The sequence below is a fragment of the Pan troglodytes genome, chromosome 20 (assembly GCF_028858775.2).
Source record: "Pan troglodytes isolate AG18354 chromosome 20, NHGRI_mPanTro3-v2.0_pri, whole genome shotgun sequence".
Classification (NCBI taxonomy): Eukaryota; Metazoa; Chordata; class Mammalia; order Primates; family Hominidae; genus Pan; species Pan troglodytes.
In genome coordinates, this window is record NC_072418.2 from 33,313,677 (window position 1) to 33,328,639 (window position 14,963).

Below are 14,963 nucleotides of genomic sequence, written 5' to 3' on the forward strand. Positions count from 1 at the left end.
AAGGCCCGGTGCCCGCCGACGGCGCGCCTGGGGAGAGGACCACCGGCGGTGAGGGCCCAGGCCCAGCGCCCAAGGCAGCTGCGTCGCCTCCGTCTGCAACGCCGGCACGCTAACCCAGCGCTCCTCCCCGCGCAAAGTTTTCTGTGTCTCTCCCCTCACTTTTGGACTGGTTGCTTGCCACCGAATGACTCCTTCAGCTGGAGAGGGGTGGTGATGGGGAGGCTGTGGCATGCCTTTTCTGTATCTTTGCTTTTGATGTCTTGTGATGCCCTGGTTTAAAACCCGCCAGTCATCTTGGGGGAGCTCAGTTCGGGCAGGCTGGAGCAAGTCTTACCTGAATCAATGTTTTAAGTGCCCCTGTGGCTTGGCGTTTTGAATAATCAATCTGTCTCCATCACTTCTTAATCATGCGCAACACAGGCCTCTCTCTCTCTTTCTCTCCCCCCCACTTCGCTCTCCCTCCCTGTATCCTTTTTTTTTTTTTTTTGTCAACTCTTTTGGATCCTGTCTCTTTGCTATTAACATGCCCAGTGTCACATGCGAGGCTTTTCTTTAAAACAAGCCCCTCATTGGTGTATCTGGATACTTCTTTTATTATTATTATTACTGAATCTTTTTTTCCCATAATGACACCAGGATCATTATATAATCCCATAACAAAGAGGCTTTTTGAGGCACCAGCTTTTGTCAACTCTAGGACAGAGAATCCATAATTGCATTATCCAGCTTTTTCCTCCTTCTTCCCCCCTCCTAGCTTCCCAGAAAACCAACCTCATGCCCCACTCACACCCCCACCTTGTTACTTCTGCTTATATTATTTACCGAAACGTTTGCCCAGAGGACCCGCCTTGCAAAGTTGCCTTAAAAAAGTTATTTTGTTTGATAATTAAGTCCTGGAGCCCATCGCATGATGATTATTCTACACCCATAAGGCAGAGAACCTGCGTGACGTTTTTCTCGAAGTTTAATTACCGTATGCTAATTTCCTTGCCTACTACGTGATTAATTAAAATCATATTTTCATAATCATTTGGCACTAGTACTGTTTTAGAATTATCATGATCTCCTAAATAGTGTCTGTAAATAAAGTCGCCTCTAATGGCAGGCGCGGGAGGCGAGGCTGAGGACCTCTCCGCGTTTGTATCGCGGCGATTGGCAACATAACTGCCTTATTTACATTAAATACGCCACAAGGTTACAGCGCGGATCAACGTCATTTGATCGCTGATGACTCCCTTAAACGCCCGGGCTGTGACTGATTCTTCGCGTCCCGCTGTCCACCGAGATTCACCCGGGAGTTTTTTTTTTTTTTTTTTTCCTCCCAGAAAAGAAACAGACTTTAAATAGTTTCAGGAGCAGGTAAGAATTACGCTTTTTCCTCGCCCCTTCTCCGTCTCTCTCTCCTCTCTCTCCGTGGCAGTCTCTCTCTCCTTCTCGGCTGGATAAAAAATTCTTTAGTCAAAGGCAGGAATGCAAAGTAGTGACAAGGAAGGGGCTGATATATGTCTCAGTAACGAGTCTGACAATCAGAATGTAGCTCTTGGAGAAAAGATAGATTTTAATAAGTGTGTTTACATGAGCTCAAGGTCAGAACCAAGCTGCGCTGTGTTAAATGGTTTCTTAGTTGCTAGACAGAGAGAAAAAATGGACGATCACACACCATTCTTTGTAGATTATTATATCAAGGGTTCAGTCTCTGGCTCATCAAAGCTAAATGCCGCAAGACCTATCTAGTTGCTGTGAATTATGCCAGGGCGACAATGGAGAGCGTTTTTAATGGTACAATGCATTTCACCTACCAGATAGGGGGAGGCCGAGCCGGGGATGGGGATGTCTGCTGGGGCTGGGTGATGAGTATCAATGAACGGGGCGATTCTGAAAAGAGGCTGATGAAAATCGAGCCCGCCCTGCCCCGGCTGGGCTGGGAACAGTTCGCAGGGCTCTGCCGAGTGGGCGAGTGAGGCGCGCGAGCAGGGCGCCCGTCCCCCCTCAGCCCCGGAAAATGATCAAGTCAATCGTGTGGGCATGTTTCATTATTCATTGAACACAATCTTTTACAACGCTCCGTTTACGTGCCCGAGTTTGCTCCCGACGCCCGCGTTTCAATGTTTAAGGTAAGGAAAACAAAGGTGGGGGGGGGGATCGCGGGGCGCGGCGCGGTGCGGGGGGCGCGGCGCGGGGGGGCGGCGGCGGGTGGGGGGGCAGCTTCGGCGTCCGGGAGGTGGCAAAGTGAGTTTGGACTCTTGGCGCGGCCCCCCGTCCCCTCCCCCTCCCCATCTCGGCGAGGCCTGCCGCCCGGTTCCTTCTCGCCCCATCGCGATTAAAAAATACGGTCTAATTAAATATCCGTGGCTGTGACGTTGGCGAGAGAAGCTGTCAGCGGGTGGGGGGTGGGGGGAAAGAAGAGGAAAACCGAGCCGGCTGCTGCGGCCGGGCATCGTATGGCGCTAGGGAACTTCGGCGGCGAGCGGGACCTGCGCCTGGGCCGCCGCCTCCCCGCCCGCGGTCCCGGGACCGTTACTTTGAAAAGGAGTCCCGAGGCCTGGCGCCCGGCGCGCGATCGGGACCCCGCGTCCAGCTCCGGGGACCCGGCCGGCGCCCCCCACCCGCGAGCGGCCCGCGAGCCACTCTCAGGCCCCGGGAAACTTTCAAGAGGGTCTGGGGGGTGGGGGGAGTAAAAAGGGGAGGGGGGAGGCTGGAGCCGCGGAAACTTCTGCTCAAGTGACTTTCCCCATTTTCTCCTCTGCCTGGGACGGGGGTTCGCCTTGCGCTCTTTCTCTGGTCCGCGCTCACTGCGGGGTTCCGGCCCCTCCGCCCGTGGAGAGAGGGTAATTTGCAACCTTTTTTTTTTTTCAATTAAAGTTAGCTGATGCTTACAATGTGTCAAACTTGCGGGCGCCGAGAGCCGCTGAGACCTGCCATTTTGTGATTGCATCGGCCTCCTGTGCCCCGGGAGCCTGGCCAGGCTGAGGCCGGAGAGTTGGTTTCAGGGCTGAGGTGCCAGGGTCCGAACCCGCGACCCCAGGAAAGGCCGTGGCGCCTGCAAGCGCAGGCGGCGCCCGCAGCACCTGCCCCAGCCGGGCCTCGGCCTGGGGGCCCAGCCGGGGGCCAAAGAGGAAATAAATAAATAAATAAGTAACAGGTTATGGAGGGAAAAGAGCCGGCCAGTCCCAGGCTGGAGAAATGAGGCCAATCAGAGCGAGGAAGTGCGGGCGTGGGGGCTCTGGAAGGCAGAGGAGAGGCAGGGCTTGCGCGGCGTCTGGGAAGAGTGCAATCTGGGGGGACGCCTCCCGTCCCCCCAGCGCAGATGCATGACTGGGGTACGAATGATCTTTGCTGATAAGCCTTTTTCTGTTTGCTTCAAGACATTATTTTTCGAAGATGAATTGAGGAAAACAGTCGTAGGCGAGACTCGGGGTGTATTTTAGGCAAAAAAAAAAAAAAGTTGGGGTTGGGGGAGAGCTTTCCTTTGATGAGTAGGAAAGTGTCCAGATCTCGACGCGCCCATCTGTTGCAGTTTTGCAAATAATTTAAAATATAGATATCTCCATATAGACGGATGTATGTGAAGTGGAGGAAGGTCGAAACGCGGGGAAGTTAGGGAAAAAGAAAGAAAAGGGGCTGGGCAGAGAGAGACCTGTGTTGCTCACTCTTCACTCTGCGGAGTGAACTCCGGCAGGGCTTTCTTTGGGGACAGGTGGAAAGTTAAGTCCCCCCCTTTTCACTTCTGTATTGTGAGTGGTTCCTACTGTGTGCCTGTTGGAGAACATGTCCACCGTTCCCGAGTTAGGTGGAGGATTGGAATGTTGGGGGGCGGGGAGCGTTGGAGTTGAGGACGCAGTGGCCAGGGGCTGGGGGCCGAGAAAGAGCAGGGCGGGGTCTCAGCCCCGCGCGCGGGTGGCAGCGGCGGCCGGGTTTTGTTTGCCGGATATTGTTATGTCTAACGGGTGCCTCGCCGGAGACGTGATTTGTCAGCCGCCTTCGTTTTCACTTTAGCAGAAAATACGGCAGCTGCGAGGTGTCCCGGCCTGCGGGGCTCGGGCACCCGGTGCGTCCTGGGGGCCGGGTCGTGTGCGCGGGTGGGAGCCGGCGGCCGGCGGGGCCGGGGCGAGGGGCGAGCGGGAGGGGCGGAGTGAGCGAGCGCGCGGTGCGGCCCTCCGGTTCCTCCTGCGCCTTCTCCCGGCAGCCGCTGCCGCCGCCGCCGCTGTGCAATTTAGCAGAAATCCGACAGGGGCCGCGTTTGCTGAGCGCATCCGGCGGCCGGGCAGTCCGAGCGGGCCGCCGGGCCTGGTCGGCCGGTGTAGAGGCGGGGAGGGGGCCGGCGGAGGGGACCGGCGGGGAGGGGCGCGGGAAGCACGCCTGACCAGAGCACGCGCTGTCCCCCAACCCTGGTGTCCCCGGCGAGTTGGGCAGCCCCGCGCGCCCTGACCTTGACGCCCCAGTCTCCAGCCAGGGCTTAGGTGAACTTGGGGTGGGGTGTGCGTGCGTGCGTGTGTGTGTGCGTGCGTGTGTGTGTGTGGAAAGGGTGGTGAGACTGGGAACGCGCTGTTTTCTTTCCCAGTTTGATATTAGCAACTGGATTTTTACTTTAAGACCGGCTTTGCTCTCTGCTGGGGTTGGGAGGGGGGGCGATCTTTTCCCATCACTCACATCTTTGTTCATTGTTCACTGAGTGGAAGGCAGGCGACTTAAAGAGACGAAAGAGAGGAAAAAGGGGTGAGAGACGGAGAGAGGAAAAAGAGGGGGGCGGCCAGAAGAGGGAAGGAGAGGCGTGGGGACAGGGCCCCCGCCCCCGCCGGGGTCGGGTTTGATGGTGAAATAGTAAACCCACGCACGGAGGGTCGCCAGGAAAGTGGACATTACCGCTTTAATTAACTTCGAGATGCTCCGGCGGCGGGACCTGGCGTAGCCGTGACGCGCCCCCATAAATCTGCCCGGCCCGGGGCTGCTCCGAGAACTCGTACAGTAGCGGCGTCAGATCCATCCCGCGCCTCCCAGTCCGGAGTCCATTTGCATAATTGGATTTTTTTTTTTTTTTTTTTTGCCTCCTTCTTTCTCCCTGAAACTTGTTTGAAAACCCAAGTGAAAACCGCGACGATCTGCACACTCAAAAGCAAGTGCCAAGTAAGTGCCCTGCGGTGGCCTCGGCGCGCCCCGGGGTGAGCGCGCAAAGCCGGGAGCGAGGTGCCGCGAGCTGCGCGCCGCCCCGGGCCGGCCTCGCGTGCGGGCGGCTGGGCGGCTGGGCGGCGGGAGGACGGCTTCCGCGGGCTCCGGGACTGCCCGGCTGGCTGCTCGCACAACTTTTTTTTTTTTCCCCCGTCTGCTGACTTTTCGGGCCAGGTGAAGTGTTTGGGCCACACGTGTACCTGTGGCGAGACTCGGGAGGCGATCTTGGGGGGCGCGCGGTCGCAGTTGGGCATCTTGCCTGGGTCGGGGGCGGGCAGTCGGTCCCAGTGGCCGCCGCTGAGGGCAGAGCTGCGAGCGAGCGGGGCCGGCTGCTGGTCGCGCCGCGCCGTAAATGCAAGCCTGTAGCCAAATGCTTCCCCCATTATTCTAAGGTTTGTGTCTGCGTGTGCGTGTATGTATGTGTGTGTTTGCGCTGTGCTTTTAAACAGAAAGAAAAGCAACCAAAACAAGAGCAGGAAGGGCTTTTTCCTTAGCTCGTCCCCCTTCCCCCAGCATCATTTATTTCTTTTGCTTGAAGGAGAGTGCAGACCTTCTTTGCTAAAGACAGGGTCACCGAGAGATTGACAATTCTGTTGGAAATGCCATCAATCCTATAGCGAAAATGTAGCTGCATTTATAAAATACCAACCCTTGCCTGATAAGGAAAGTGGTTTCACAGTATCTCAAATTTTATTGAAAATATGTAATATTATTATAATGATTATTTACAGCGTTCAGAACCCAGGGGAAAAGTCGATATGCTTGGGGGAAGACTAGAACCCTAGTTCTTGTTTGCCGGCCAGCCTGGGAACTTGCCTGGGGCTGCGCCCACCACCCTGAAAGCTGCTGCGCGGGGGGGCTCAGCTTTCAGTCCAGGGAGTCGCAGGGGGTCGCCCCTGCAGCCCTCTGGCCTCTGCTCGGGGAGAGCCCAGGGCTTCTGGCTGAAGGCTGCTTTAGTTATGATGTCATTCTGATAGCGGAGTGCAAATGTCTCCTGATTCCACCATTAACCGCCTGGCTGATTTGCTTGGTAATGATAGCACTGACGTCCTGCTCCCTGACAAATGCAGAACCGCCGAGCCCTAGGAATTAACTTTTCCCCCCACTGAGGAGAAACCCAGCTGCCAGAAGTCTCAGCACTGGGCCTCTGCCTGTGGACTTTGTCTGCCTCAGTCCCAGACACTGACGTAGATGACAGGCCCCTGGGCTGAGGGACCCGTTTTCCCAAAGTTTAGAAAACTTTTAAGACTTTCATTTCCAGAAGACCCTTAATCTGGTCAAACTTAAATGCGATTGTGACCAGGCAGAGATATTTGCATGTGACCAACGGCAGGGACTCCGAGACCATTGCATGGAAGATTTGCCTCCTACCTTCAGCCCCTTAACTGTGTCTTCATGTTAATATCACTGCAAGTCAGCCGGATTTAGTGTTGATTTTTAAATAGTGTACAATGATTTAAGATTTCTTTTGATTTACTGTTCAAATGAAATTTACATAAATGTGATGAAAATGAACTTAACATCTGGGCATATGAAAAAAGGTTAGTACCTCATATGTCATCTGCAGGGAAAGTCTCTAAAATGCTTTCACCCTAAACTGGGTTTGGGGAAACAGTTCCTGGAGACATAAATGGTAATTATGGAGAACCTGGAGAAAACACTTTCGATAAATTTGCATTCTTTTGGACTAGAGCTCTGAAAGCCCATCTTGTTCTGTGCCTGGAGTGGTTAACTTCTGAGCAGGCTGGAGATCTTCGCAACTCAGCAACTTAACTGCTGGCCGGGCTGTCTTCACGGAAGACTTAGGGCAGGCAGGGAGCGACAGTCACGCTGTTCTGGTCCGAGTCAGAGGCCAATAACCCCCATTATGGGAGAGGACAGAGAGGCAGCTAGGAGGTGCCGCCCGACTTCCCACAGTTGCCCATGGGGTACTGAAGGCAGTGCTGAGATGTGGAATCATTGCCCACTGAACCCCAAAGAGCTGAATGATTAGGTTTGTTTGCTTTGCCTTAGGTAACCAAAGAAATTTCCATCAGCTCCACGAGCCCATTCAAGTGAACTCTGAACTCCATCTTACTTTTGAGCAAGAGAAGCTTATCTCTGGCATCAGGAAATCAGAATTAAACAGCCTTCCCCAAATGTGGTTGCCTTTTGCTCAAAAGTTGGCTGTGAATGGCACAGGTGTTTTTAAAGTGCCTTGAATGGAGGGGGAAGAAAGACAGCAATGATACTCATGAGAATATAGATGAACTTTTTTTTTTTTTTTATAAGAAGAGTATCATAAAAGAAGAAAGCAAATAGATTTATTTTTCCAGGCTGAATGAGGACAATTATAGCTTTTTAACATCTTTGGATTTAGTGTTTTTAATAAGCCTTTTAAGTAAGCTGAAATATCAGCTTGCATTTTGTTCTCAACATTATTTAAAGTGAGACTTGATGCAAATTTAAAAACAAGTGAGTTTTCTGCAGGTCAACATTTGTCCATATGAAGGAGAGAAGCCTCTTCCATGGCCTGTCTGCCAGGACCTAGGGCAGGCCAGTGCTCAGCCCTGCCTCAGCCTATCTCCAAGTGAGGCCTTAGATTTTGGCTGGAAGGACAGGGGTGGTCAGGTGGCATCTCTCAGGCTGTGAAGGCTGGATTTTGGAATCTAAAAGCAGGGCACAAACTCGCTTGCATTGCTACTAGTGGGGCCTTGTGAGTGGAGGGGCTTCCTCTGAACTCACACCTGCTGTGCACACTGGCACCTTCTCCAGAATGTGCCAGGGCAGGGTCTGGGCTGAGGCTGTGGAGGAGTTGGAGGGAAGGGAGCAGGGCCAATGGGGAGGAGTGGGAGGGAGGTCTCTGTCTGCCTGGTTGGGCTCACCTGTGTGCTTCATGTGGTACCTGCTCGGGAGTTGTTGGAAGGGAGGCCTTTTGCCAAGGAGAGGGACTGGTTGTTCAGGTCTAGACTCTTCAGGCTGCCGTGATGGTCCCCTTGGTGGCATTGAACGTCCTTAGAGGAGTGAGCAGATAATGTGTGTGGTCAGAATGCGCTAAGCCAGGGAGTGCCCCCTAGGTTGTGCTGGTGATGGTGGTGGTGGTGATGTGTGTGTGTGTGTGTCTGTCTGTCTGTGTGTGCTGGGGAAGGGTGCTGCCTGTTAGAAATACTTGTTCTGAGATGATTTCCTTTTCATCCACAATTGTACTATCCAGGATAGACTGGTGAGTTTGTAATGTACATGTGTGTTGGAGGGGTGGGGGTGGAAATAAATGAAGAAATCAGGAAATACAAAAGAAAATGCATCTTCAGAATAGAGATGCTAGGAAACACAGTCCAGTTTTCTGAAATCCCCCTCACTTTTTTTTTTCCCAAAAGAAGGCAAACATGGATGGAAGCCCCCTCAGGAAGGTGGGCTGTGCGGGAAGCCATCTGGCCCACCTAGGGTGGGCGTGGGGGCCTCCCCCGGCCAGTTGATGCCATCAACGGGCTCCTGTTGACTGTGCCTGGTGATAAGGGCTGCTGTGGCTGGTTCTGCTGGCTCCCTGAGAGTCTCCTCTCAGCTTCTGATTTTTAAAAAATAATTTTTCAACTTTTATTTTAGCTTCAGGGGGTACATGTGCAGGTTTGCTATATGGGTACATTGTGTGATGCTGAGGTCTGGGGTACAATGCATCCCGTCACCCAGGTAGTGAGCATGGCACCCAATAGTTTCTCAGCCCTTCTGCCCCTGCCTTTCTCCCTCCTCTAGTGTCCCCCAGTATCCATTGTTGCCATCTTTATATTAATGTGTACCCAATCTTTAGCTTCCACTTATACAAGAGAACATGCTGTATTTGGTTTTCTGTTCCTGCGTTAATTCGCTTAGGATAATGAGCTTTCACTTTTAAAAATCACTGTAGATCTCTGGTCTTTCTCTTACAGTGGAGTTTTTGCTACCATAAGCAGCATCAAGCACTTGGCTTTTCACATGCTCTGAGCCTGCTCGAGGTGGGGTTTATTTTCCCTAAGAGACAAGATTCAGATGAGAGTGAGGCTTGGGTGGAACTTAACAGATGAACCTGGGCATCATTTCTCCAGCTCAGGGCACTCGTGGGAGTCCGTGCTGTGCGTTGTAGGATGTTTGGGAGCGTCCCCAGCTTCTACCCCACTAGATGCCAGTAGCACCCCCCAGCTATGATAATCAAAAATGTCTCCAGACATTTCTATATCTCCCTTGGGGAGAATCAAGCTTATTTCCCACACTTTATGCGCCGGGCCTTGTCTTGGGCCTCTTCAGCGGGGTGGAAGGTCAGCTGTGGTCCTACCTTTGGGGACTGCACAAGCTGGTGGGGAGACAGACATATCCCGGTGTCCTATAAGTCCAGGGGGTTGGACTGTGCACTAAACAGGGGAAGACCCATGGGGTCTGAGAGGGGAGAGAACTTCCACATGGACGAATTGTTTCTGAGCAAAGGCATGGGGCCCAGCTCTGACTGCTTAGAGGTCAATTGCACATGGAGGTGGTGTCGGGGGTTGGGGCGGGGGGAGAACCCCATCCCTGGCCCCTGACTGTGACATGCAAACTAAGCAGTGGAAAGCATGGTTCTTAGGCTCTGAGTGAGTTGAGGCTGGGCACTTTGCTGGCAGGATAATGATACCTTTTTTTTTTTTTTTTAACTTTAAGAGATGGAGCCTTGCTCTGTCATCCAGGCTGAAGTGCAGTGGTGCAATCACAGCTCACTGTAGCCTCGTCCTGGGTTCAAGAGATCCTCCCACTTTAGCCTCCTGAGTAGCTGGGACTACAGGTACACACCACCACACCTAGGTAGTTTTTAACATTTTTTTTTTTTAGAGATGGGGTCTTGCTATGTTGCCCAGGCTGGTTGCAAACTCCTGGCCTCAGGCAGTCCTCCCACCTCAGCCTACCAAAGTGTTGGGATTACAGGCATGAGGCAGTGCACCTGGCTGTCCTTTTTGAGTATTTGCTATGTGTAAGGCGCAGCTCCTAGTGCTTTACACCTTCCTTATGATGCAGGTACTATATATGTCCAGAATTCAGGAAGGAAAACTGAGGCAATGGGAGGGGTAGGTGGTGGGTCTAGGATTAGACCCATCCTTTATGCCTCTGGAGTTGGCATGCTTAGCTCATCTACTGCTGCAAAGCATCTCCCGTGACCCACGTTCAGCTGCCCTTTCTGGGGCCAGATTTACAGCAGGACCTCTGTGATTTGCTCCTGATTCTCAAAGCTCATCCACCACACCCTGACACCAGGCTTGGGGGCTGGTAGGGCCAAAGCAAGCACTCTTTGGGGTGGACCAAAGCCTCCAGGTAGGTGGTGGCAGGAAGGCAATGTTGATGTTTCAAATGCATGAAGAGATGCAGGAAGGAAAATCAGTCTATAAGGTTCCCCCTTTCCTCTACCTACTATTCTTAGTCTATGGCTTTCCAATGAGAAAATTAAGTGCTGTTATGACACAGGAGAAATGATCACCGTAGGCTTGAGCTGACATTAACCTGAAAGTTTTCTATCTAGGCATTACAGCTTTGATTACCTGAGCTGTGTTCAGTTGGGTCTTTGATTACCTAGGTGGGCCTGGCTCCTGGGGAGTATATTTCTGGCCCCCTACCTTCTTGCTGGCTCTTCAGCTGGATGCTGGGAGGCCACCTCTCCACTGCTGACTCTATTTGTCTATTTGGGACCACCAGGCTCCTTCCTTTTTTTTTTTTTTTTTTTTTTTTTTTGAGACAGAGTCTTACTCTGTCCCCAGGCTGGAGTGCAGTGGTGCAATCTTGGCTCACTGCAACCTCTGCCTCCCAGGTTCAAGGGGTCCTCCCGCCTCAGCCTCTCAAGTTGCTGGGATTACAAGCATGTGCCACCACACCTGGCTAATTTTTGTATTTTTAGTAGAGACAGGGTTTCACCATGTTAGCCAGGCTGGTCTCAAACTCCTGACCTCAGGTGATCCACCTGCCTCAGCCTCCCAAAGTGCTAGGATTAAAGGCATGAGCCACTGTGCCTGGCCTCCTTTACATTTTTTAGGCTTTTTGTTGCTTTATTACTAAATTACACACACACACACACACACACACACACACACACACGCACATGCACCCCACACCACGAAGTAGCTTTACTTAGGTTGTGAAAGCCCACCGAAAATCGAGATTAATCACAGAAATGCCCATTCAGCCTTAATTATAATGATGGTCTGGCTTGCATTTCTGAGATTCCCTCATAATTCCCATAAATTTGAAGGAGAGTTTGGTTCATGCAAGGACCAGATCGTAGGACCCTCGGGAGGTGGTATTAATTCAGCAGACATTCCTGCTTGTGGTTTCCAGGTACAGGAGGAAGGGAAGGTCTGGGGCTCTTCGGTGTAGATATGGAGAGGTGGCCACAACATTGACACCTGCAGTGGCCACTATTGGGTGGTGACCCCATGCCAGGCACTGCATTACACACCCCGGGTGCATTATCTTGCTTAGTTCTTTTAATGCCCCAGGGAAGGGCCTCCCTTGGGGCAGCTTCCGCAGTGGGCAAACTGAGGGGTGTAGGAACTTGTTGCTGCCCATGCCTGTGGCATGGCCGAGCGGGCATTGGAAGCCAGCTGCATTGGCCCAGGAGGCGCGTGTCTCAGCCTTGTTTGCACTCCTGCCTCCCTAAACTGTCCTTAGCACTGAGAACAAAATCATCCTTCCGAATAATGTTAACCCGCCTTGAAAAGGAAAGTTAAAAATGTCAACCGGAACTTGCTACTTTGAGAACATATACGTTGTTGTGAATTTGTTATTAAGAGGGAGAAAATATTTGGAAATGCTATGTCAGCTAACAAGTAACTATAGAGACAGCAAACAGATCACAGCCCACATAGATATTACATATAAAATTTAATCTCTTTGAATAGCTTGATATTTAATTTTATCTTCTGAAATATCTAGAAACACTTATCCCTTATTGACTAGAGAAAAAAAGTAGCTTACACAATTTTTGTGTGTGGTTATTTTCCCAAAATTTTAATTCCCGATTAAAATCTATTTAAATCAAATCAGGCAATGTCTTCCAAATTATTATGGAAAGGCCGTCATTTATATGAAGCCTATTGAAGGGGCTGGGAAGTCTTACTGCAATTAGAGCTAAAGTGCTTTAATTATTTTGCTTCCCCGGCCAGGGCCCCCAGTTTTGGGGTTGTAATCTGTTGATGCCAAGTGGCTATTTCAGCAGCCTTAAATCTGCACCGAGCAGAGAGCATCTCACGGATAGAACATGGCTGGATCTGTTCATTAAACTCAGTGCATGGATTCCACAGCATCAGAGAAACTTTATTCCCCAACGTTTCCACCCGAAAGAGGGTCAATGCTGGTGGGTGGGCAGTCCCCCTCCAACAGCCCAAGAAGAGTTCAAAAGGTGGAAAAGTGGTAGTGTGGGAATGCGAGGAGGAAGAAAAGCGGCCACATGCCGGCATGAAAGGATTTAATCTGCGCAGCCGAAACCTCCTCTGATAGTGGAGGGCTTGCTTCTGTGCTGGTCTTGGCAAAGCCACTCTCTCACTGAGTCCTGCCGCCGCCGGGTACTGAGGACTTGCATGTAGCTGGGAACAGTCTGAAGCCACAGCCTGCCTGGAGCTCTCATGGACATTGCATGCACCATTTCTTAAGCAAAAAGCCAGACACTCCATCTGCAATTCTTTTTAGAGATCATTGGTTTGACAACTTAATATTTATTTTCCGTGTGATTTTTGTTTTGTTTTGTTTCAGCCTCCCCACCCCACCCGTTTCCTTCTTTTTGGCTTTTTCTCCCTGTGTGTACACATTCATCCTGAAAGTATTTTGAAAAAGCTTTTGTTAAAGTTGGGGCGGGTGGGGGGTACAATTGGAATTTTAGTTCCATTTAAAATTTCCATCTATTTTGAAGGCAGAAGAAGTAGAGACAAGATAACATGAACATTTCCATCATCTAAAAATGGATTAAGGCTGCAAGGTAGCAATTTTCCCCTTTAATAACTACTGCCACCCCAAGAAGACACAGTGGCTTTCTCAGTAGGTGACAAACGATTGGCTCAGCCAGGGTCTGGTCATCTGGTTGGCATTCCCCATGACAGTGCCCTGGGATGTAACGGATGTTGATATGGCTTGTCCTTTGGAGGGGGGTGGTAGGGATGTGTATGCCCGGCCTGTTGGCATGTTTGTTCTTTGGCGATGGCTGTCTGGTGAGGTCAAGTAATATATTCCAGATATTAGAGTATGTGCCATCTTCCAAATGCTTCCTGAAGAACTGGTTGCATTTTGACATTCTGCTCCTTTGTCTCACTGACACCAGCAACTTGATCCTCACGTCTCAAAATGTTGACAGGAGCTAGATTCTTGTGAGATTTTTTTCTTCTTCTAGGCACTGCCTGGCTAAGGAGCCTGGCCACTCAGGTGAAAAATACCAGGCCCCTGTGTGGATCTGGGGGACAGCAGGAGTCTGTTGTTAAGAAAACTTTTTCTCCCTTTGCATGATAATATTGCTCAGATGAAAATCACACAATTTTTGTGTGATCTCCAAATACCACCTTCAATAAAATAATTTGTTCATTGATCTGAAGAATGAGTGGTTTCCAGCTGCTTCCTTCCCCGGGATAGACTTTCGCATTGGAATCTGTCTCTTTGACTCACTTCTGGTAGAGGTTGGCCTCCCGTGGAGGCCATTGTGAAAGGGCCAGGCAGCCTGGGGAGGCTGGGGATGGAGCCCTTGTTTCTCTAGGAATCAGAGGGCTTAGCAGAATCAAACACAAAATCATAATATGATAATTTGAGCTTAAACGTGAAGGTATTTATGATCACTGATCTTCATCTCAAAGGTAGGCGAGTGGAATTCTTGCTGGACTGTGGGGGCCGAGGCGACCCTCCTTTTACTAATCTCTATCATCAACTGACTCTTAACCTTCAGAGTAACATGAGGAAACTTTGTGTATCTTTTCACTGACTGTATCATTGATCCTGAAGGAGGAGAGTCTAAAGGAGGATTCTTTGTGTGCATTTTGTTTGCTAATTAAATTGTTTTTGCAAGAGTTACACAGTCCATGTGTGTTGCTTGATCCATCCATATCTATAAGTTCTTTTTTTTGCATAATTTAACTTTTAGGGATGCTTCCTCTCTCAATAAGATGCTTATTTCATTGAGCTGGAAACATCAAGTTTGTAAATGAGGAAGAGCTGGAGGCATCTTTTTGTTTTGTTTTAAAGCAGTGTAACACCATGATAAAGAGCTCAGGACCAGTCAGATGGCACCAAGTTTGCCATCCAGCCTCACCACTTGCAAGCTGTTTGTAAGCAGGGCATTTTGATCTTTGAGCCTCAGTTTTCTCATCAGTAGAACTGGACTAATTCTTTCTCCCTCATAAGGTCATCAGGATTAAAAGAGAAAATGATTAAGGAGCCCAGAGACCAGCTATTCAATGAATGGCCAGCTACTCTTATTACTGGTGTAATACATGTTGTTGAATATTTTAGAAATAGAAGCCCCACCAAAGGCTGTGGGCTTCAGTCATCTGCAGAGCCGGGTGAAGAAGTGCCATTCCTCCTTCCTTCCTGGCTGGTCTTTGGGGTGATGTACCTGGGAATCCAATAACTATTGGCTGATTGATTTCCTATGTATCTGAAGATGCATTTTAAAGGGTCAGCTGAGTTATGGAGGGGTCTGGGGTCTAAGTCTTCACTAAACAAATATTCTCACTCCAATCCATCAAATGTTAGTACCACGTATCTAGGCCACACACACACACACACACACAATCACACATGAAAACACATACATGCACACAAGTGTACTGGTTGGTTGCTGGATTCCTGGTAGG

The 14,963-nt window shown here is 50.5% G+C and overlaps 1 protein-coding gene across 13 annotated transcripts in view; it reads left to right on the forward strand.

The window, feature by feature from the left end:
• The first annotated feature begins 1,139 nt into the window (after nucleotides 1–1,139).
• ZNF536 (zinc finger protein 536) overlaps nucleotides 1,140–14,963 on the forward strand; it is a 489,082-nt gene continuing 475,258 nt past the window's right edge. For 4 of the 13 annotated variants that reach the window (XM_024351400.2, XM_016935598.3, XM_016935601.3 and 1 more), the window contains exon 1: nucleotides 1,375–2,114. The gene's annotated coding sequence lies outside the window, so the exon portion shown is untranslated. The other 9 variants (XM_054673451.2, XM_024351399.2, XM_054673452.1 and 6 more) reach the window with 4 other exon arrangements.